The sequence below is a fragment of the Notolabrus celidotus genome, chromosome 13 (genome assembly GCF_009762535.1).
Source record: "Notolabrus celidotus isolate fNotCel1 chromosome 13, fNotCel1.pri, whole genome shotgun sequence".
Taxonomy (NCBI): Eukaryota; Metazoa; Chordata; class Actinopteri; order Labriformes; family Labridae; genus Notolabrus; species Notolabrus celidotus.
Genome location: NC_048284.1, coordinates 939,202 through 962,954, shown reverse-complemented (window position 1 = coordinate 962,954; position 23,753 = coordinate 939,202). Strand labels below are relative to the sequence as shown.

Sequence of the window (23,753 nt, the reverse complement as noted above, 5' to 3'; positions counted from 1 at the left end):
TTCTTAGACCTTTCTGGAGTCCCCTGAGCTCCCTTGTCTCGTAGGTTCCTCTGGATCTCTGCTGCTGTGGACGTGGTCCAGACTCCAGCTGCTACAACTACTACTATCCGTCTCCCCACTATCATCTCTCTCTCTCTTCATCTCCCTCTATCCCTCTCTCCAACACGGTCTCAGCAGATGTGTGTCTAACATGAGTCTGGTCCTGCTGGAGGTTTCTGCCTGTTAAAGGAAGTTTGTCCTTGCCACTGTAACTTGCTAAATGCTGCAAAGTGCTCTGCTCATGGTGGATTAAGATGAGATCAGACTGAGTCCTGTCTGGAAGAGGGGACTGGATCTGATCCGGTCTTGATGTTGGGTCTTTGTTAATAATAGAACAAAGTGAATTGAATGAGTCTTGTTTTGCAGCTCTTAACTTTCAGGTTATCTCTTCTCTCCTCCGGCTGCTGCAGGAGTTTTGGTGTCGGGATGTCCTTGAATGCACCGCCATAAAAAGTTTACAGGATGGTCGCTGCTTGCAGCTTGATTACCAACAATACCATCAAATTGGGTTTAATCTAGCGGACGAAAAGGAAGGGACATCTGCTCGCTGCGGAGCTGGAAATCAAGCCATTAAAGCTGATTTGTTCTCTGGAACGCTGGAGTTTAATAATGTTTGTTTTCTGTTAAACTTCGGAGTGAGAGTGAAGGAGGAGAGTCTGAGGAAACTCTGACGTGTCCTCGAGTTACTCTGTGTGAATGTAGAGGAGGAGGGAGTACCTCTGAGCTGGTAGTAGGCTCGGTGGCTGGCGAGGATTTCGTTGAGGGTCTCTTGGGGGCAGATTCTGACTCCAGAGTGTAGAAACACAGACCTCTTGGATCGACGTCTCTCCAGCTCGAACCCCGAGCCTTTAGAGAGAGCGGACGCCTTCAGCAGATCCACCAAACGGACAGATCCCACGGCCTCCACGGATTTCAGCCCCACATCCGGCCTGATGCTGAAATCTGTAACACACAGGGAGGATTTAGGGTCAGACTCAGAGCAGACCGGATCCAGGTCAGATCCAAATCCCTGGCATTCATTCAGAGCAACAGATGGGTTATGTTTACTACAAATGCTGCAAAAATCAGCTAATGTCACAAGACATCAAACAGCAGACACGATGCTATCGGCGGTAAGCCCCTCCCATCTGGTGCAGCGAGCAGCTTAAAACAATCAGAGGAAGTATTCAGAGGGCAGAGACGCTCTGAAATCTACGTTTGAAGCTTCACAATGAAAGAAGATAACATTTTTCAACACATGAAAACAAACAGCCAGCAGCAGCAGCAGCAGCAGCAGCAGCAGCAGCAGCAGCTCGGTGGTTTCCTGCTGCTGCTGCGTCTGTTAAACGCACAAACATTTCATTAACTGTTAGAAGACGTCTCGAGCGATGAAGATAAATCAGGATAAGCAGATTCACGATGACGGGACGGCATCAGTTCTGCAGAGTGTAACCGGAAACTCTGCAGAAATGAAAGAGCAGCTACTGAGATCATCTCTCAGAGTGTGAACGGAAGAACAATGAGCGTGCTCACATTAGGCTTCCTTCACCAAAACGCCTTCACTGCACTAACTCTTAATGAACGTCTGCTTCAGAGTAATGAGCTTTAATCAATCAATCAAGCTTTATTTATAGAACACCTTTCATACAATTCAAAGTGTTTTACAGCAACTGAAAACAAGAAGCAGAAATAAAATAATGACAAGACATATTGATTTTAAAATAGAGACTAATGCACACCAACAACTATAAAATATGTGTAATTAAAATAAGTTAAATTATCAAACTGATATTAAGAATATAAATAGTTAAAATAAATAAATTTAAAAAGGGTAAGGATAAGAGTTAAAAATAAAATTAAGGTTAAAAATATAAATAAAACTGAGGAGATAAATCAAACAAAATAAATAAATAAAAATGAATAAAATAATAAAACAACAACAATAAAATATGCGTCATTAAAATAAGTTAAAGCATCGAATTGATATTAAGAATATAGATAATTAAAATAAATACATTTAAAATGGATAAGAGTTGAAAATAAAATTAAGGTTAAAAATCTAAATAAAACTGAGTAGATAAATAAAAATAAAACAATACAAAAATTAATTAAATAATAAAACAACAACCAACAACAAAAAATATGGGTAATTAAAATAAGTTAAAGCATCAAATTGATATTATGAAAATAAATAATTAAAATGAATACATTTAAAAAGGGTAAGGATAAGAGTTTAAAATGAAATTAAGGCTAAAATGATCAATAAAACTGAGTAAATACATTAAAATAAATAAATAAATAATAATTAGTAAAATAATAAAGCAACATTTAAATCAATATAACAGTAAAAAGTAAGAAATAATATGTTTAAACCCTACAGCTTGCGTTTAAAAGTCTGAATATTGGGACACTGGTGGCCTAGCGGTCTAAGCGTCCCACAAACAGAGGCAACAGTCCTCGTCCCAGAGGTCGACCATTTCCTGCATGTCTTCCCCCGCTCTCTACTCCCCACATTTCCTGTCTCTCTTCAGCTGTCCTGTGGAATAAATGCAAAAAGCCCAAAAATATAAAAAAATGAAAAAACAAATAAAATAAAGTCTGAATATCTGAGTCAGCTCCTCTCAGATCCTCCGGCAGGCTGTTCATCGTCTCAGAGCATCATGGCTGAATGCAGCGTCACCAGATGTTTCTGTTCTCCTCTGAGGAACAGCTAAAAGAGAGGAGGAGGATCTGAGAGGCCTTCCTGGTTCAGACACTAAAAGCATCTCTGAGCTGTAGTTTGATTCATCCTCTGAGGACAGATCTGATCAGTGTCCTTATTATTATTATTATAATTAAAGATGGATGCTGTGCAGCTCCTTCCATTCAGTAAAATGTCTCCATGCAGCGTATATGAAGGTCCGTGTGTTCCCTATAAGAAGCGCCTGTTAGAGTGAAGTGTTCTCTCACTTCAGACTTTTTGACCTCTTTTCAAAATTCACTTTCAGGGACTCAAACCGGCAGCTCACTTGACTCCCGTCTCCTCTTCGCTGTACTTTTTTATTAATAGAAACCTGTTCGGAGTATTCTCAGAGCTGCTCTCTGCAGGAGCGCCGGGTTTGTTTGCTGCACAGAACAGTCTCTTCCTGCAGAGGAGTCACAACCTTTAGAAACACGGGGTCACCTCAGTGTAGGAAATACTCAACAATAAGTCAATGAATCCATCATGATGTGTTTCTGTACGTTCTTAAAGTGAGAAAGTCTAATATCTGCAGAATCAAACGTCTTCAGTGTGAAGATTTGATGCTATTCTTCAGTCTTTGTTTTTTTTGGTCACATCCAAAGTGCAAACTCAATTTCGAGGTCGCTTTGGTCTTTAGGAAAACACTTTTAGATATTCAAAATGTTCATGCAGGCACCTCGAGCTGCACTAACAAACCTTTCCTCCAAATCAGGCGGTCTGTTTAACCTGAAATTTAAGATTTAAGGTCTCTTCTTTTAGCCCCATATCTTCCCCAGCATCCACCTGCAGGCTCCGACTACAGGGGGTTTAAGATGAGTCTCATTAATCAGTGAGGAGTGATGAGGTTCAGAGCCTCGACGCCAAACACAAACATGTTCTGCTGCTGCAATAAAGTTTAGATCAACACGACGGGAGCTGATCGAACATGTTAGTCTGATATGAACACCTGAATGGAAACACCCTCTTTTATTTTGTTGTTGTTGCCGTATGCATTACTGTTTTTAATCTGCAAGAAGAACTGATTTCGTGTAATTATGAGGATTCCTAAAGAGAGCCGAGTTTCTCTTCAACAAACAGAGCTGAAGATTGTCCTGGTTTTTTGAAGTGTGGTTGTTTGAGGTACTTGAAAGTCAGTGCATCAACCACAGGGGATCCGGGTCAACTCGGCCCCTTTCAGGGTGTAAATCTGAGCTGCATGTAGAAAATGTATTGCCTCGCAGTTTCACCCGCTTTCTTCAATTTTGTTAGAAGTTAAATCAGAAAGCTGAACTAAGGAGCGTCTTCAGAGGATGTCTTCAGCTCTCATTGTTTGTTTACCTTCTGAAAATACACTTTGGTGCTTCAACTACTTCAAAGATATCAAACTTTATTGTGTAATTATCAGTTTGAGGCAAAATTCAAACCCTGCAGGAACACGTATGCACCAAACACGGAACCTTCTGGGGCGCTGGTGGCCTAGCGGTCTAAGCGCCCCATATACAAAGGCTATAGCCCTCGTTGCAGAGGCCGCCGGCGCGATTCCAGCCTCGACCATTTAGCTTTTCCTGTCCTGGGGGTGCCAGTAGCTCAGTCCATAGGGACTTGGCTTGGAAACCGGTTGTTCGCCGGTTCGAGTCCCGGTATGGACGAAGTTTGGCAAGTGGACTGGTGGCTGGAGAGGTGCTAGTTCACTTGTCTGGGCACTGCCGAGGTGCCCTTCAGCAAGGCACTGAACCCCCAACTGCTCTGGGTGTGCTGGTTGATGGCAGCATCCTCACTCTGACATCTCTCCCTAAGTGCATGTTTGTAAAATTGTATTTATATACCAAACTGTGTGTGTAGCATGACCACAAAAATAACACCAGTGGAAAAAATTGAATGTCCCCCATGGGGATTAACAATGTGCATCTTTCTTCTTTCTTAAGGTGAAAATGCCAAAAAAAATAACTTTAAAAGGGACAGTTCCATTTTTTTAAATGTTTGGTTGTATGAGGAACTTGTGGGAAGTAAGTGCATCAACCACAAGGCACCCGGGTCAACTCGGCCCCTAAATGTGAGCTGTATTTAGAAATGATATTGCCTCGCTGAACGCCGTGATTCACCTGCTTTCTTCAATTTTGTGAGAAGTTAAATCAGAAAAGCTAAATGAAGCAGCGTCTTCAGCTCTCATCGTTTGTTTACCTTCTCAAAACACACTTTGGTGCTTAAACTACCTCAAAGATCTCAAACTTTAAAGTACAACGATCAGTTTGAGGTGAAACTCAAACGTATGCACCAAACACAGAAGCTTCTGACGGCAAATAAAGCTCTAAAAATGTCTGAATGCAGCGTTCACTTACACCTTCTGAGTATATATTCACAAACAACAATGCTCACACATTTCCACTCCACACTGGGGAGTAGTAAATATCTGTTACTGCTATTTAGACCAACCAGGATCAGATCAGTCCTCCTCTGCAAGCCCAGGACGGGGCGGGAGAAACGGCCTCTGCGTATCTCTACATCAAACTAATGGATCCAGATTGATTTTCTATATAAAGCCGTTTACGTCTCCGGTATTTGTGGCGGTGAGCCGATTGGAATAAGTGCTGTTTAGTGATATATATCGTCCTGCCAGGGTTTGGGGTTCGCTCTCGATCCTTTATGCCCACGCTCACTAAAAATAAAAGCACTCGCTGTACTTGAAGGGTGCTCGGATAAAAGCTGAAACAACAGTAGTGTTCACACAGGTGTTTGATCACTCGGCCAACACGTATATATATATATTTAGAGCAGAATTACCCAGAGTGGGTGTTGTAATTCAGAGTATCGATGCTTTAGGGATCAATGTAGGGAATGTTGTGAAGGGAAGGTGATGTTTGCTTTATTATGAACCTTCAGTGGGATCGTTCAGCTTGAAAGCCCCTCTCTCTCTCTCTCTGTGTGTGTGTGTGTGTGTGTGTGTGTTTAAAGCCTTCTTCACCCTCTCATAAGCCTGCAGAGCACTGTAATTCAAATTGTCAAGCTGTCACTGCACTGGTTATAAATCTACTAAACTCTGCTATTACCCGTTTCTTTGTTCTCATTGCAGCGTGGACGTGTTTGCACATGTTTTACACCGACTTCACTTTCCTTCCTTCAACGATTTACTTAACTTGCTTTTATCAGGCAGCCTCCGTGTATCTGTCTCCTCAGGTGAGACTGTGACAGGGTCCAACACCTTTCACAGCCAGGTACTTATGCAAAGGTAATAGGCTTTGCTGTGCATTGAGATCAACATGAAGAGATAGTTTTTAAATCCTCCAGTCTTTGACGGCTGTAATGTGTTGAGGAGAATAAAGAACTTTATTCTTTCTGCAGAGGAAAAGTAGAAACTCCTCTTCTTTTCTCCGGGTTGTAAAGGTCTCAGAGTGTGAAGGCTCAGAGGATTGTGGCTTTGAGAACAAAACGAGGCTTACCTTTAATTCCAGCAGCCTGCGGAGCGAGGCACACCAGCAGCACAAGTCCAAATTCCCAAAGCATTGTGGTGGAAGAGTTCCCAAAATATCAATAAATCCAGCAGGCAGGCCGGCCGGCACTCAGGCAGACCAGCAAGCAGGGCGAGGGGAGGTGGGAGGGGGGGCAGCGTCTAGGTCAGGTGGAGCTCATGGGTGCAGCAGGTTGACTTTGCATGCAGACCTCGGATCATTCAGGGCCCTGAGCTTGCTGCTCCCGATGAAGAGTCCAGGATGTGCATCTGATGCAGGGAGGCGTTCCCGTCCTTCCCCCCGGGGGGGATTGTGGGACATTGGGATCTGTTAAGTGTGGCACGAGTGACGAGGTTAAAAAAGTAGGCACCGTTTCGGGAATAATCTGTTTATCTGCTGCTCAGACATAATCCGTCTTTGCCCCGTGGCCCTCGCAGTGCTGGCGTCATCCTGTTAGTGGCTTTCTGGGGGCATCTGTCAACCATGGTGACCAGTTTGAGAAGCACACACACCCCCCTCCCCTCCTCTCCCACCCCCCCAGGACTCTAAACACTGGGGTTTCCCTGCTCTTTTCTTAGTCTCAGTCTCAGGATGGATGGAGGGGCGAGCGGCGTGAAGAGAACGTGACCCGGCGCTCCATTCAAACCAGCAGCAGTGGTAGTACAGCGCTGACTGTGAGCTGCACGGCGGGACTTATCCAGCAGAGTCCCATCTTTAGCTCCACATCAGTCTGTTGCTGCTCTGAAACACGTGCCTTCAGATTACAGGTGATCCACTCACTGCTTCCTCTACCTGACTTTATGGATATAAACTCCCCCTCTTTGAGTTGTTTATCTACTTTAAAGTTTGATTCTTAAATCTTCTTCCTTTTGAAGAATAATAAAAATGTATACGATCCGATCCCGCTGCATTCTAACGCAGACCTCGTCCTGACATAAACTGACTCTGCGGTCTGAATCCGAGGGAATAAATGAATACTTAAATCCCCTGTTGAATGTACTTTCATGCTTTTGTTTCAAATCCTATAAGTCCTGAAGCTTATGCCATCTCAGGCTTTAACTCCTGGAGGAATAACGGGACAGAAGATGTTTGCTGCAGAGCTCAAAGAACCTTTTAAGGATAAATCCGGGTCTATCGGATGTGCACGAAATGTTTATCATTTAAAGATTCTTCATGTTGCGTTGTAGAGAAGGAGCTGTGGTTCAATTCACAGATTGAAAATACACATTGAGATTTCTTTGAGATGCTCCTTGCAGCTCAGTCACAACAAACTTAAAAACTAAGTTTTATTTCTGGTGCCTTCAGAAACAATAAGTACCTTATCTTTATTTTTATTTTTTTGCACTAAATAACCCCACAGTAGTTTGGTGAGACACTGAATTGTGCATACGTTGTAAAATAGATGCAGAAATCTGTCGGGGAATGTCTGTTCCTGTCTTGATGGTCCAAAAGCAGCTGCTGATGCCATCAATGTAGGAATGGACATTCCCTGACAGACATGCTGCTCTCTGAAGTTTGGTGAAAAACTCTGCATGCAACCTCAAGTGTTAGGTCATGTGATGCAATAATATAAACATAAACTCACTCACAATAACAAACTAATTAAAAAATGACCGTGGCTTACGGTTCAACTGTTTCTGATGGGTCTCAGTTTTGCTGTAAATTCGCCTGGGCCAACAACACACTATTTCAAACAAACATGTAAATAAGAAGGAATATTAACCGCCCAACCAACAAGAAACATTATCAGTAAGCTGTCTTTATACCAACTGGACAAAATATGAGAGCTGTGTTGTTTGTAATTTAAAGTTATTAGAACAAAGAATCCTTCAACTTTAGATGGCATGTTAAAGGTGCTGTGAGGAACTTTTGTTTCGTATCGGTTCTGGCGCCCCCCTTGTGGACAAAGTGATACCTCTTATCTCTTGTCCTATACATGCAAAAGTAGTGTTTTCAACAAAAGCCTCATCCTGTTGTGTTTAACAGTCAACTTTATAAGGCAGTGTGATTATTTTCCATGAAAACAGTCAAATAAAGGCTGTTTCTGAAGCAAGATGTCCATCATCTGGTCTGACACCTACCCCCCCAGGGCGGTTTCAGGCATTAAAAATTACAACAGAGAAGGTGTCAGTGTTGCTGCTGATGGACTTGTTTGCTATTGAAGGTCATAAAGAGGCATCAGTATCATTTTCAGTCTGTTTCTCAGTCAGTTCAAAACTCCTCACAGGGCCTTTAAACATCTGAATGTTTTTATTAAATAAACCCAAAAATTCAACCCTATAAATCAAATTACCAACTGAATACTCTCTAAATGATCTCAGCATCATTATTTGTTATTATCTTAGTAATGTCCGTGTCTGAATGTAATTTTTGACATGTGTTTACAGTAGAAATCAAATTTGGTGAATCAAAGGGACGATAACACTCTTCTTCTCATTCAATTGAACCACAGCTCCTTCTCTACAACGCAAACATGGAGAATCTTTAAATGATTAACATTTCATGCACGTCCGATAGACCCGGATTTATCCATAAAAGGTTCTTTGAGCTCTGCAGCAAACATCTTCTGTCCCGTTATTCCTCCAGGAGTTAAAGCCTGAGATTCATATTCACAGAATAATAAATACATTAAAGCTCCTGTGCAGGGATTTCTATCTGGTAATGGTAACAGACTGGAATTGATATTGATGCCTCTTTATGAGCTACAAAAGCAAACCAGAGCATCAGCAACAAGACAGGACATTCATATTTGGCTGTTTTTAAATGTTTGTAACTCGTGCAACCAGGAAGGAGTCAGATAAGTAAGTTAACCAATCAATAACCAATCTAAAATCAGCATGACGTTACTAACTTTCAATATCATTGGTTAAGTAAAGGTGCTTTTTGACAGCAGGAACCAGGGTCCAAATGCAGTTCCAGGGTAATTAATCTACCCCTTTAAAAGGCCCTGTCCAGAGGTCCAGGAACTTTGGGGTCAGGGCCTGCAAGATGAACGTTTCTAACCAGGTCCGGCGCTCTCAGTGTTTTCGTCTTGCCCGCCATGATTACAGACTGAAAGAAGAGACTGAATTGAACATGCTGCTCTTCCATAGGATGAACCAGAGCATCAACTACTGCAGAAAGCTTCCCTCTCTCACCTCTCCACATGGCCCCAGAGGAGGAGGATGAAATGTGGATGAAGGCTGCTGGGGTCAGTGTGCTGTGTCTCTTTGAGGATTTGCAGCAGAAATAAGACTGTGGATTTACTCTGTTCACGGGAGGCAGCCCCTCCCTCCCTCCCTCCCTCCCCTCCCCTCCCCTCCCCCGTTGTTTCCCAGACTCACAGAGTGGCCACTTCACTGCTCTTGAGTCTGCCTCTACAGGTGGGGGGTGTTACCTGAGCCTCTCCAGACGAGATGACCATCAACAAGTGACCTTATCGATGTGAACAAGTGGGGGAAAGTTGAAGGCATTAACTTATTGTAGGTCAGCTGAAGCTCAGACTTCAACAAGTTTGGATAGAACTGAAGAGCCTAGAAAAGAAGATTAGAAATTGCTTTTAATCTCTAATCCTGTGGTTGGTTGTTGGTCCAACTCTGCTGTTTGTCTGACTGAGTGGAACAGCTGCAGCAGCAGCAGCTAAAGCAACACATGAAGTATTAGGAGTTATAGTCATAGGATCAACATCAGCAGCAGCAGCTAAAGCAACACATGAAGTATTAGGAGTTATAGTCATAGGATCAACATCAGCAGCAGCAGCTAAAGCAACACATGAAGTATTAGGAGTTATAGTCATTGGATCAACATCAGCAGCAGCAGCAGCTAAAGCAACACATGTAGTGTTAGGAGTTATAGTCATAGGATCAACATCAGCAGCAGCAGTATTATTAAGGGTAATATTCATTACCTCACAGTATTGTGTTTTTGATGAGTCTCAGTTTCGCTGTTAATAGTGAGTTACACAAAGCTTCACTCTGGCTTATGGTTCTACTGTTATTGATGGGTCTCAGTTTCACTGTAGGTAGTAAGTTACACAGAGCTTTCTGATGAGTCTCAGTTTTACTGTTAATAATCAGTCCCTCCAGGAAGTTGTGATTTTGCAATCGCAAAGAACGGGTGAAGAGCGAGGACAGCAGGCAGGTCAAGTAACCATGACAACGTTGTTATTTGTAGATGCTAGAGTTCTTATCTGAGGGGCTCAGTGTTAGCTTGGTCTCTACCTGCAGCAGGTGTGCTTTATGAACCAGCTCTCCTCACCTCCATGCATCGGTCTCATCTTCATTGAGGATTTTTACCCCCCGGTGTGCGTTAGTGACAAAGACACAACCGGGGGGGACGCCTGTTTAATGTTTGATGTTTGACGTTGTTGCCGTGGTTACCGTCTACAGCTTGATTTAATCCAGTTTGGTGAAACATCAGACACATTCAGTAAGTTTGGATCAACTCCTCGATATCAAAGATGCAGATGCATTTCAGAGTGCCCTGAACTGACTGACTGTCCAGTGCGCCTGTCACTGCAGGCGCATTCAGGGACCGTCGTAAATGTGCAATACAGTCCTTTCATGGCATTTTACTGTGAATCAAGAGAATCAAAATACAGTCACAGTGTTCACAGAGAGAATGTTTTCTAAAAACGACTGTAATTTAGTGTATTTACTGGCCCCTGAGATGTTATGGGGGGAAAAAGTTTTTAAAAAAATCACAACTGTCGCAAAATCAGACTTTCTGGGGACGCAACAATCACAAAAAAAAGCGAGAAATCCTGGAGGGACTGATTAATAATAAGTTATAGAAAAGCTTCACTTTGGCTTACGGTTAACTCTTTCTGATGAGTCTCAGTTTCACTGTCAATAATAAGTAACACAAAAGCTTCACTCTGAGACCGATCAGAGACAGTTGATCCGTGAGCCAGAGTGACGGTTTTGTGTAAACTGTTTCTGATGAGTCTCAGTTTCACTGTAAATTTGCTGTATAGTTACACAGAATCTTGCTTACAATAGCAGTAGCTCAGTCCATAGGGGCTTGGCTTAGCAACCGGAGAGTCTCCCGGTTTGAGTCCCAGCATGGACGAAGTTTGACAAGTGGACTGGTGGCTGTAGAGGTGCTGGTTCACTTGCCGAGGTGCCCTTGAGCAAGTGCTCGGGATGTGCTAGTTGATGGCAGCATCCTCAATCTGACATCTCTCCCTACGTGCATGTCCACTGCATGTTTGTGCATAAAATTGTATGTATATACACCAAACTGTGTGTGAAGCATGACCAAAAATAACACCAGTGGAAAAAATTAATCCCCCCTGGGGATTAATAAAGTATGTTTCTTCTTCTTCTGTGTTATTTTTGAAGGCCCTGGGGGCAACAACTTTCAACTTCAAACATAACATGTAAATAAGAACCAATAATAATAACCACCCAACCAACAAGACACTTTATCAGTGAGCTGTGTTTATACCAACTGGCCAAAATATGAGCGCTCTGTTTTCAGTAATTCAAAGTTATTAGAACAAAGAATCCTTTAACTTTAGATGACATGTTAAATATCTGAATGCTTTTATTAAATAAACCCAAAAATACAATCCTATAAATCTAATTACCAACTGATTACTTTCTAAATTATCTCCACATCATTGTTTGTTATTATCTTAGTAATGTCCTGTAAAGTCTGTTAACAGGAGAAATATTTGGTGAATCAAAGCTTCAGTGATGATAGCTCTCCTCTTCACACTTAGATCCATCTGCAGTTAAATTAAATTGTATTTAAATATTGAATTCTTTCTGAATAAACTCTGTGAGCTCAGACTTCTGAAGTTTGACATTTGATTTAACACTCGGTCAACATGTGCAGGGATCTCTCCGTGGTTAGAAGCTTTTTAATCAAATGTGTAATTTAGTATTGTAATCCCTGATACTGCTTTCTGAGATTGTACCTATTAGAGCAGATTTAATATTAAACCTGTAACCTTTTATATTCCCACTTTAAGAAACGAGGTATTATTCTGCTTTGAGGGATGACAGCCGTGTCCTCAGGTGTCACCACTATGAAGGCTTTTCTCCCACAGAATCCGACTTTGTTGAAATCCAGACGAGAATGAGGGATAATCCCGTTAATTTAGTCCGTCAAGCCTCTCTGTTTAACCTTTCACCGCTATAAATAATCCTCCCGTCACCCCCGCAGACGTTCCCTCTGACAACAACACAGGTGATGAGACAAATTCCCCTTTCTGATCAGAGCCTGAAGGGGACGGATTCACGTTATCAATTTGCTTTGAACTGAATCGTTCTGCTTTTGAATGAATCATGAGTCTGATCGTAACCATTAATGTTCAAATGATATCATTTTGATAAATAGAGGCTCCCACTTTTAAAACTGTCATGGTGATGAAGATGGAGTCCTCTGTGATTCTCCTGAACAAGGTCACAGAGTCTGAAACAGGAAGAGAGGATTCCTGTTCTCCTGTGACGTGTTTATATGTCATCTTTATACGAGTTAAACTCAGGTCTGAGGACCCGGCAGCTGGAGGCCTCTGGGTTTGTACCGGAGCACTTCAGGGGGATCAGCTGTTACAGGAGGCGCTAACATTTCCTCTGCTGCTGTGTTAAACATGAGACGAACTGTCAGACCTCTGAAGTCCCGCTTCAATTCTCGGTTTCAATCAAAGATGCAGCGATTAATCGTGGAGATGAATGTTACTGTAAGATATAATTGGTCCCAGCTGATGTCTGCACTCACGAGGACCATTAATGAAAATAACCTCGGAGGAAATTAAAGATGATCAAGTCACTTTTGTCATTTCTAAATAATGAAGTTTTCCGTCTTGAATGACAGCAGATCAAATCTCAAACAGTCCCTGGAGAGTGTTTCATATAAATCCTGTTATTTATGTCAGGAGCAATATTAAACTGAATCCTTCTGTACATCATATCAGTCATGTTCTGAAATTAACAGCATTTAAAGAGGACATATCACGCTTTTTTCATCAACATATATTGGTCTAAGAGGTCCCCAAAACATGTCTTTAAAGTTTATGCTCAAAAAAACACTTTGAAATCAGATTTTGGCATGCCTGAAAAGTCCTCTTCTTCATTCCTCATCAGAACACTCTGTTTTCTCTCTGACCACGCCCCCTCAGGAAGTGGATGTGCCTCGGCTCTCCAGCACGTTGATCTAATGTTTACATGTTGGCTGAATATACACGGCTGCTCACAGACCCGCGTTACTTCAACCCTCTGAATCTGATCCTGACGGAGAGGCGCCTGCAGCAGGACCTTTCTGAACCATTGGTCACAGATTTAGTGTTTCTTGTTGTTTTATTTGTCAGCATGTCGACGTGTGTCTTGGTACACAGCTACGAACATGTAGCTATGTGGCTATGCTAACTAGCGCTAGCACTTATCCATGATAAATAAAAATCATCCACTAGATCTTCAAATCTGCAGACGTGGGAGTAAAACCGACCTCTGCCAGAAAGGCAGCGGGACCTTTTATGAAGGATTGGTCCCAGATTTAGTGTTTCTTGTTGTTTTATTTGTCAGTATGTCGACGTGTGTCTTGGTATACAGCTACAGCTACAGCTACAGCTACAGCTATGAACATATAGCTATGTGGCTATGCTAATTAGCGCTAGCACTTATCCATGACAAATAAAAATCATCCACTAGATCTTCAAATCTGCAGACGTGGGGAGTCAAAGCGACCTTTGTGTTTATTAAGACAGCCTACAACTAGCATGCCTCCCTCCTAAGCTCCTTGTTAGCACACATGTGTGCAGGGAATGAAAAACGGAGGAGGGGTTGAGTTGTATTTTATACAGTCTATGGGCTGAACAAGCTCCGAGCTCTGACTCCGTGACAGACCGGATATTGTTGTTACGTAACAAAAACACTGAAAACTGAAACGGCTGGTTTCAGCACACATTTACAGAAAGGTGGAGAAATCAGAACAGGGGCAGAATGGATTTTTTTCATTCTCGGGGGGTTTGTAGACAGGGACACAGATTTCAGGTAAAGAACCATTAAAAAGTCAATTTTGCATGATATGTCACCTTTAAATGTAACAGACTCAGTAATAGAATTTTAAATGAATTGTTTCTTGTTTGTTATTTTTTTATTGTATCTCAATGAATATATTTTATTATTTACCTTCATCAAATGTGAAAAAACACAGTCGTGGTCGACCTCTAATCTAATTTTTAGAATTTAACTATTTTTCTTGTGAAATTTAAATTATTTAAAGCTTTTGATGTTTAAATGAAACACAATATTAATTTGGTTTAAAATGATAAATACTTCTACAGCCCAAGAGGAGGAATTCAGACGTGTGACGATTTTTCACTATTCTTCATTTTACAGTGAGAAAAAAAAAAAAACCTGTCTTTGAATTTAAGATAAATACATGAAGCATCTTTTCAGGAAAGTCGGTTTTTATTTAATATTTACAGGAGTTTTTTTTTTAAGGATTTAAAGACTTTAATCTTAAAGCTATGATAATAATATAATTTTATTTTATATATTTTTTTAATTTGATATTTCTGATTTTCTATTGTTTTAATATTTTATCTTTTGTTGTTTTTATTCTTCCAACATTGTTTTATTTCCTTTTATTTTTATTCCTCACATTTATTGTCTTTTAGTTTCTTTTTTGTAAAACACTTTGTAACCCTGTTTTGAAAAATGAAATATTAATAAAGTTTATTATTATTATTATTGTTATAAAGCTGATACTGCTGCTGATATTCAAATACTGTTGTTTTCAAACAACAGTAAAAAGCTAATTAACATTTATTTTTCTTATTTATTAATTAATAGTTTTTAATCAGATGTTTCTTTAACTTCCACTGGTTTTAAATTTTGCTTTCTACCTTCATTTATTTTACTGTTTTAATTTTATTATATTTGTAAGTATTTTTTTTTTGATCACCATCTTCCTTTTTTATGTTCCAGTCTTTTAATATTTTACCCATTTCCTTTGTTTTCTGTTTTCCTTTAAACCAAGCTATTGTGATTTTCATGTCTCGCTGTTTGTCATTTGTACTGCTCTTATTAGAAATCTTATTTCCCTTCAGTCTTTGTTCCCAGTTGATGTTTTCCTTTTCATTAATGGATAAAAAATATTAAGATGTAAAACTTTCACATCTGAAAAGTCACAGATTCATTTGATCTTGACTGACTCTGAGCTGCAAACGGACATTTGTACCACGGCGTGTCCAAATCAGAGGTCATGAAACACTCATGATCAGAAGGAAAACATCTCCTGCTTTATCTGAGAGAAACTGATGTTCACAGGAAATAATCTACTTCTTTAAACATGTTATAACCTCATTAAAAAAGTTGTGACTCTGCAAATGTAACAAGGATTCTTTATCTAAACAGCTCTCATGTGAAGACGTGACATCTCACACTTCAGCTCCCACCAGACAGACTCACCTGATCCTATAAACCTGCAGATGCACATCATCTACAGCTCACACACACTGTATGGATTAAGTAAACAATAATTCATGCAGGTCATATTTGCACACTCAGAGTCAGGAGCTCAGACCACACTGACCTCTGCAGAGAGCGTAAACACAGAGCTGAGCGTCTGTGTCTGCAGACTGTGTGCTGAGGCTGACACCGCTCACTCTGCCTCCGAGTCTTTTAACCCCAACGTCCTTTATTTATACGATTATTCCAGAGACGGCAAACTAGTGTACAACCAGGAGAGAGCACGAGCCGTCATCTGCAAACCAAACTCATCTCTACAACTCTGACACCACAGCATCTGTCACATCTGACGAGTCTGAAGAGAGACGAGAGTTATCAGGCATACAAAATAAATCAGCATTTGTACAAATGAAATCAATCACTGAGTCTGAAATGAAGAGGACGCCGCAGTGTTTCTGACTGAGTACACGTCACGTATCTAATGAATGTGTCCATTGTTCGGCCGCCATCAAGCTGTACCGGTCACAAAGAGAGATGTGTCATCGTTTAAACGTCTTACCGCCTCGGCTTTAATATTTGGAGGGCGAGTCCTCCAAGCAGTCTGCAGTCTGTCCTCCATTAACATGGCTATGGAAGATTTGAAAGCCGTGCTCATTTATGTTTTCTATTCAACCTGCACGATGCTGCAAATGATGCAAGGGAAGTACAACATCAACAACAGAGGAGACCCCAATTCTGCAGGTCCATCAGGTCCCTCAGGTATCCCATCCACCACCCCGCTTCTCCTCATCCTGCACTTTTATAGATATTCAATAACACAGAGACCGGCTGCAGTTTAAGCTTCACCGCTATAAAAATAAATAAAGCTTTCAGAGAGTTTATAAGAGCTCTAACCAGGGCGTAAAATGAACACCTGCCAAGCGCCAATGGCGGGTAAAAAATTAGTTTGGCGTGTGAAGTGTGTGAGCTGAGGAGAAGGAGGCGAGGACGACGTGCTGGTACTGAGGTGCAAGCTAAGAAAAGACCACATGGACCTGTCCTTCCACCCATCGTTATGGGGACTGTAAGATCTATCTACGATAAGGTGGACCAGCTAACCCAGCACCAGAGTAGCATCATGCTAACAGAGCTAACACCGGACACCAACGCCACATGTGAAGGATTTCACCTGCGGTGGGCGGACAGGATACAGGAGAGCCAGACTGAACTAACTGGTGAAGAAGACCAGCTCAGTCCTGGACCCTGTGGAGGTGGTGGCTGACAGGAGGATTATGACCAAGCTGTCGTCTCTGATGAACATTTCTTTCCTATATATATTCTTGTTAAATTCTTGTTCTGTACACCTTCTTGTTTGCTGCTGGAACTCCATGAATTTCCCCGTTGTGGGACGAATAAAGGAGGATCTGATCTTATCTTATCTTAAAACAAAAACACACACCGGCCAGTGGCTGATGGAAAATGTTATATTGCATGTGAGGTTTTGTTTTCATACTTTCGCCCATTTCTGACGTCAGGCTATTTTGAACCTTGAGGCGCGCTGTACTTGTGCTGTGATTTGGTACGTCTGGAACGGCGTGACGTCAGCTACTGGAGTCCCATTCGTTCCCTTTGCTTGAAGAAGCACGGCAGGAAGCACAGTTGTTGAAAGATGTGGCGACACATTCCCGGCGTGAAGCCGCCACAAACAAAAGGACAAACAAAGAGGAGACGATCAAGTTAAAGACGTTCCTGTTAAAGCTGTGAGACAGACCTCACTCAGTCAATGTAAGAGGTTGCACTTCTGAATATTTCTAATACATGATGATGCAGCAGTCACCTTGAAATGAAGTATAACCTAATAAAATAGCAATAATCTAAGTTTATCTGTACAGAACTGTATTCTTTAAGTGATGCTTAAGTTGGATTTCATAATAAAAAGGTATGGTAATTATTTTAAATCAAATAAGGCAGGATTTTTTTTATTCTGTACATTTTTGGAGGTCACTAGCCGTTGGCAGATGAGGTAAAAAGTTAATTTTACGCCCTGGCTCTAACTCTGAGTCTGAAGACCTTTCGTTTTCAGCCAGGACAAAGAAAATAAGGGTGACCAAAGATTACTGTAAGCAGTATTTACTAGTTGTAAATACACTTTTTGGTGTTTGAAATATTGATTTCTTGCAGATGTTTGACTTGGTCTTTCAGATATCGTCTCTAAACAGGAAACTAGAGATGCACCAGGTTTTTTTATTTTACTTTAACCCAAAGGAAGGGAAGAAAAGTTGAAGAAGTACAGCTGACTGTCCCGGCACTCAGCGATAAACTCAGTCTGAAATGAAGAATAGCCGAACAGGGAAATCTCTGTCTCAGCCACTTTATCAACGAGCACAATTACACCCACCTACGACCCCCACAGACCCGCTAATGAGTCCATTTTCACTGAGACTGGATTGAGTCTGTTTTAGTAGTTTGATAAGTGTGATAAATGTGCTCTGACTTTTACAGATTACCGGTTTAATGAGGCCAAAGATGTGCTCGGACTGACTCTCTATCTCCAGTGAAATGATGTCAGACAGGCTCCTCTTCCCCTCGTGGTTATCACCGCGCTGATCGTCCTGAAGGAATTTCTGAGGGTGAAATTATAAATGTTAAAAAACACATCAACTTAGCTCTCTAAAGTGTGACAACAAGAGGAAGGTGTTTCTGAAGGAATGATGATCAGAAAATGTCCAGACAAAAAGGCCAACATGCACACAGAAAGTTCAATAATGAAGCTGCAGAGTAAGGTGTTACAGAGACTGGATTGTTAAAAACATGGCTTTTTAAATGATAGCTGAAACTGAAGTGTGTGTTTTCAAAACTGAATGAAAAAATAAACTTTTTATGAGTATTTTCTGGCACCTTTAGATCTCACCCCTGACATTTATACCACTACACAACTTATTGATGACAAAATGAATCATATACAGTGATATATTTGCAGCACTGAGCCTAACTATTTGTATAAAAAATATATATAAAATCCCAGGTAATTATTTATCAGTATCAGGAAGTACATCTCATCTTTGCACCCAGACCTTAAAGTAAGGCAAGGCAAGGCAAATTTATTTATAAAGCGCTTTTCAGCTACAAGGCAATTCAAAGTGCTTTACATAAAATGATCAATACAGTTAAAAATCAGCTGAACATTAAAAAAACATTTAAATGAAATTAAAAATAATCATTAAAAATCGTAAAAACATATCAAATTGTCAAGAATAAAAAGTTACAGTTTAAGAAATAAATAAATAAATAATTAATTAAGTATTTGATTTAATTAAAAGCAGCAGCAAACAGAAAAGTCTTCAGCTTTGATTTAAAGGAGCTGAGAGTTACAGCAGACTTGCAGTTCTCTGGTAATTTGTTCCAGATATTTGGTGCATAAAAACTGAAGGATGCCTCTCCACGTTTAGTAAAATAATAGACTGTTAATCCCTTTCACAGATGGCTTATATACATGCAATTATTTTATATAGAATGAAATTAATCCTATTAATTATTTTAGTGAACGTCATGTGTTATTTTCCTTACAAACAGTTCATTTATCTGCATGTTGTCACTATAATGTAACAATTCTCCAAGCAGAATTCACATATTTTAATTTATTTTATTATTTAACTATCACCTACATATACTTTTTTATTATAAAACTACCTCACATTCATGTCAGCATCTTTGCACTACTCACCACTGCACTATTATCATATTAGTGATGCCTATTTGTTATTCTTTTGTGTTTATAGTTGATGTTATTATATTTATATTTATATTTTTTATTTTTAGGTCTTATTCTTATGCCTTTGTACAAAGAGAGCACATTTTACCACAGACAAATTCCTTGTGTGTTTGCCAATAAAGCTGATTCTGATAAAACTCTAAAAAACAGACCAAAAACGAGTCAGCACGAACAGCTCCGATTTAACCCGAACAGCGCCGAGTCTGCCCGAACAGTTCCGATTTAACCCGAACAGCTCCGAGTCTGCCCGAACCTCTCCGAGTCAGCTAGCGCTCTTAATCAAGCTAACGGTTGATCGTCGACACTTCCGCTGACCTTTAAACCCTGAATTCTTCACTCCACTCCACTTCTTGTGTTGAATTGTTTAGTGGAGAGTGTTATATCCTCGTTTTCTAATATTTAAGCTCATAAAAAGGCTTTAAAGTAAATAAATTCGTGTTTTAAAGTAAGCTAACGTTAACTTCGGTTAAGTTTAGCTAGCCGTTATCTGACGTCACGTCATGGTGAATAATCAGAGCAGGAGAACCGGAAACCATCAGATAAAACACCTTATTATTTAATATTTAAACACTAAAATAAAACATATAAATCAGTTACTCACTGTTAGAGTTAATGAAGCTGTTAAAGAGTGAACTCTGACTCACCGTGTGGCTCTCAGGACAACATGAAGGTGAAAGCTGATCTCCATCCTCTCTGAGTGAAACTGATAAATCCACAAACAGGAGAAACTTCCAGAAACTCCCTGAGAAGGTGAAACAGGTCAGTCCTCTTTAATCTGTGGGGATTATAAATCTGTCTGCTTCTATTTTATAAGTTTACACCTTAAATAAGACTGACAGGTGGAGCTGACTGACAGGTGCACACCTGCTGGCTGCTTGATCCCTCTACAGGTGTTAGTGGTTAAAGATAATTAGGATTAAACAAACCTAGGTTTTGTACAGTACATATCTATCTATCTATTATTATTATTATTATTATTATTATTATTATTATTATTATTATTATTATTATTTATGCTTGTATGCATGAAAGGTAAAATACCAGTAGAGCTGGATTAGATTGGATTATTTAACACACATGATCATATTTGTTAGTTTTTACTTCTGCTCTTTATATATCTCTTATTTTTATTATAAATGACTTTTTTTTTGGGTTGTGTGTTAGTCTATAATAGGTTACTGTTTTTATCTGCTTTTATATTTTTGGTTAAAAATGTTACTTTGTTAAGAAAAGTGCTCTTTAAATAGTGTATTTTATTTTATTAATAATAATAATAAACTTGATTTATATAGCATTTTTCCAGCACTGTTTGTTATTATTATTATTATTATTATTATTATTATTATTATTATTATTATTATTATTCAAGTAATTGATTTATATGGAAACAAAGTCACAAAGTGCCTTACAACAAAAATGCAGAAAAAAGAAAAAGCAGATAAAAACAGTAAACTAGATGAGGCAGGTTAATGGAGAAATATGAGAAAGAAATATGTAAATATATGACTTATAGAGAGAAGTAGAAAAAATGAAGGAATATGATCAAGTGCATCAAATAATCCAATCCATTCCAGCTTTACTTGTCTTGAACCTTTAATGCATACGAGCACAGGGTCCAATTAACAGACAAAGTTACAGCGATCAATAAAGAGGAAAAGACTAAGACAAGAAAGATGATTAAATTATTTAAAACAAAATACAATTAAGACAGTAAGAAAATGTTTAATGAAGGAACACACCTAAGGGAAAAAATAAAATGTATTGTTACAAAAATTAAATATAGATCTCCAAATTAAAAGCTAGATTAAAAAGTTCTAGCTCTTTAATTTAAAAACAGAGAGAGCAGCAGCAGAATATTGCACAGTTGGATGAATAAAAGGTGTAATCCAAACAAGCATCTCAAGCGTTTTCTCTCAAGGTAACTTAAAACTGTAGAATCTTTGTGTTAAAGCCAACACTTGATTATTGATCGTGTCCCTTTCAATAACAATTACAGGCGGCTGAGGGCTGAAGACACACTGATGACCGTCATGGAGGACGACGGAGAGAATGAGGAGGGAGAAGAGGAGGACCGTCTGAACGAGAAGCATCAATACCGTGAGTAATAATCATAATTATTATTATTATAATAATACATAAATAATCAATACAAATTAATAATAAGAATAGAAATAATAAGAATAATGCATAATCTGAATTATCATTAAAGTACTGATAATAGTAATAATAATACATAGTAATTATATTAGTTATATTAAAGGTGACATATCATGCAAAATTTACTTTTTAATGGTTCTCTACCTGAAATCTGTGTCCCTGGCATGTCTACAAACCCCCCGAGAATGAAAAGAATCCATTCTGCCCCTGTTCTGATTTCTCCACCTTTCTGTAAATGTGTGCTGAAACCAGCCGTTTCAGTTTTCAGTGTTTTTCATACGTCACAACGCCATCCGGTCTGTAACAGGAAGTCAGAGCTCGGAGCTTGTTCAGCCCATAGACTGTATAAAATACAACTCAACCCCTCCTCCGTTTTTCATTCCCTGCACACATGTGTGCTAACAAGGAGCTTAGGAGGGAGGCATGCTAGTTGTAGGCTGTCTTAATAAACACAGAGGTCGGTTTTACTCCCCACGTCTGCAGATTTGAAGATCTAGTGGATGATTTTTATTTGTCATGGATAAGTGCTAGCGCTAATTAGCATAGCCACATAGCTATATGTTCATAGCTGTAGCTGTAGCTGTGTACCAAGACACACGTCGACATACTGACAAATAAAACAACAAGAAACACAGAATCTAGGACCAATCCTTCATAAAAGGTCCTGCTGCCTTTCTGGTAGAGGTCGGTTTGACTCCCCACGTCTGCAGATTTGAAGATCTAGTGGATGATTTTTATTTATCATGGATAAGTGCTAGCGCTAGTTAGCATAGCCACATAGCTACATGTTGGTAGCTGTGTACCAAGACACACGTCGACATACTGATAAATAAAACAACAAGAAACACTAAATCTGTGACCAATGGTTCAGAAAGGTCCTGCTGCAGGCGCCTCTCCGTCAGGATCAGATTCTGGATCAGATTCAGAGGGTTGAAGTAACGCGGGTCTCTGAGCAGCCGTGTATATTCAGCCAACATGTAAACATTAGATCAACGTGCTGGAGAGCCGAGGCACATCCACTTCCTGAGGGGGCGTGGTCAGAGAGAAAACAGAGTGTTCTGATGAGGAATGAAGAAGAGGACTTTTCAGGCAGACCAAAATCTGATTTCAAAGTGTTTTTTTGAGCTTAAACTTTAAAGACATGTTTTGGGGACCTCTTAGACCAATATATATTGATGAAAAAAGCGTGATATGTCCCCTTTAACAATAACAATAATAAAAAAATTAAAAGTAATGATAATAATAATAACTTTTTTATTTTAGAGTACTTTTTTAAAAACAGGTTAAATTGCTTTACATGGGCAGCAAAATAAAACAATCATGTCATAAAATCACATGAGACAAGATCCTAAAATAGAAAATCTTTTAAAAAGACATAAAATTATTTTAAAATAACTATAAAGGAATTACACTCCCTTTAAAATATATTTTTAAAACATTTAAGAGAGAGTAAAAAATAAATAAATATCAGATAAAATCAGGAAAGACTGATAAAAAAGTGACTGTTGTGAGCTAACTGAAGATATTCTTGAATTAATATTACCATTGTATTATTTTCTGGAGTGTTGCTGTCTCTGGATGAAAGCAGAAACACTTCCTCAGATTCAGAGAGGATCTGGTTTGTGTTTTTTGATGTAACTTTGGATCAGCAGTTTGGTAAAGACTTGATTGTACATTGATTTCTCAACAGTGAAATATGCCGACCTCAGACTTTCACATTCATCATGATTCAGTCTTCACTGCTGTCTTTTCTGAAAGTGTAATTGAGCATGTAATGAACTTATCAATCCTGGAGGGAAAATTACACAATTACCTGGATAATTAAACCTCTGAGTGTACACGAGGGGATCGAGACGCAGCTCAGCGTGTGTGGTGTTTATCACGAGCTCAGCTTGTGTTATCAAACAGGAAAAGGACAAATGAAGGGGTTTCTATCTGAGGCGTGAGCGCTGTGTTTGAATCCCCTCTTCAGTGAAGCTCTGTGTCTGAGTGCAGGGCTCAGGCTGCAGCGTTATAATGAGGCTGGGATCCTTTATTCTGTTTGATTTCAGGAAGTCAAAGGTTTCTCTCTGCAGGTTTGTGACAGAAGCTCAAGATTGATTTACTTTTACTGGAGACTCGACATTAACTGTCCTTTCCTGTTTCTCTGCACAATATGCTTCACTGAATATCAAACACGTCTGTTTGAGTCTCTGCAGGTTCCTTTGTTTTTACTGACATGATGACAGTTTGGAAAGACAACAAGTATTTGCTTGAAGAGAAAACAGATTACAACCACACAG

The 23,753-nt window shown here is 39.7% G+C and overlaps 1 long non-coding RNA gene across 1 annotated transcript; it reads right to left on the bottom strand.

The window, feature by feature from the left end:
• Window positions 1–465: 465 nt before the first annotated feature.
• Window positions 466–20,198, bottom strand: LOC117824684. The gene is made up of 3 exons (XR_004633629.1): window positions 19,959–20,198; window positions 18,050–18,166; window positions 466–981 (listed from the first exon to the last, which is right to left on the bottom strand). It is a non-coding gene; the product is annotated as an uncharacterized LOC117824684 (long non-coding RNA).
• Between the last annotated feature and the right edge of the window lie 3,555 nt (window positions 20,199–23,753).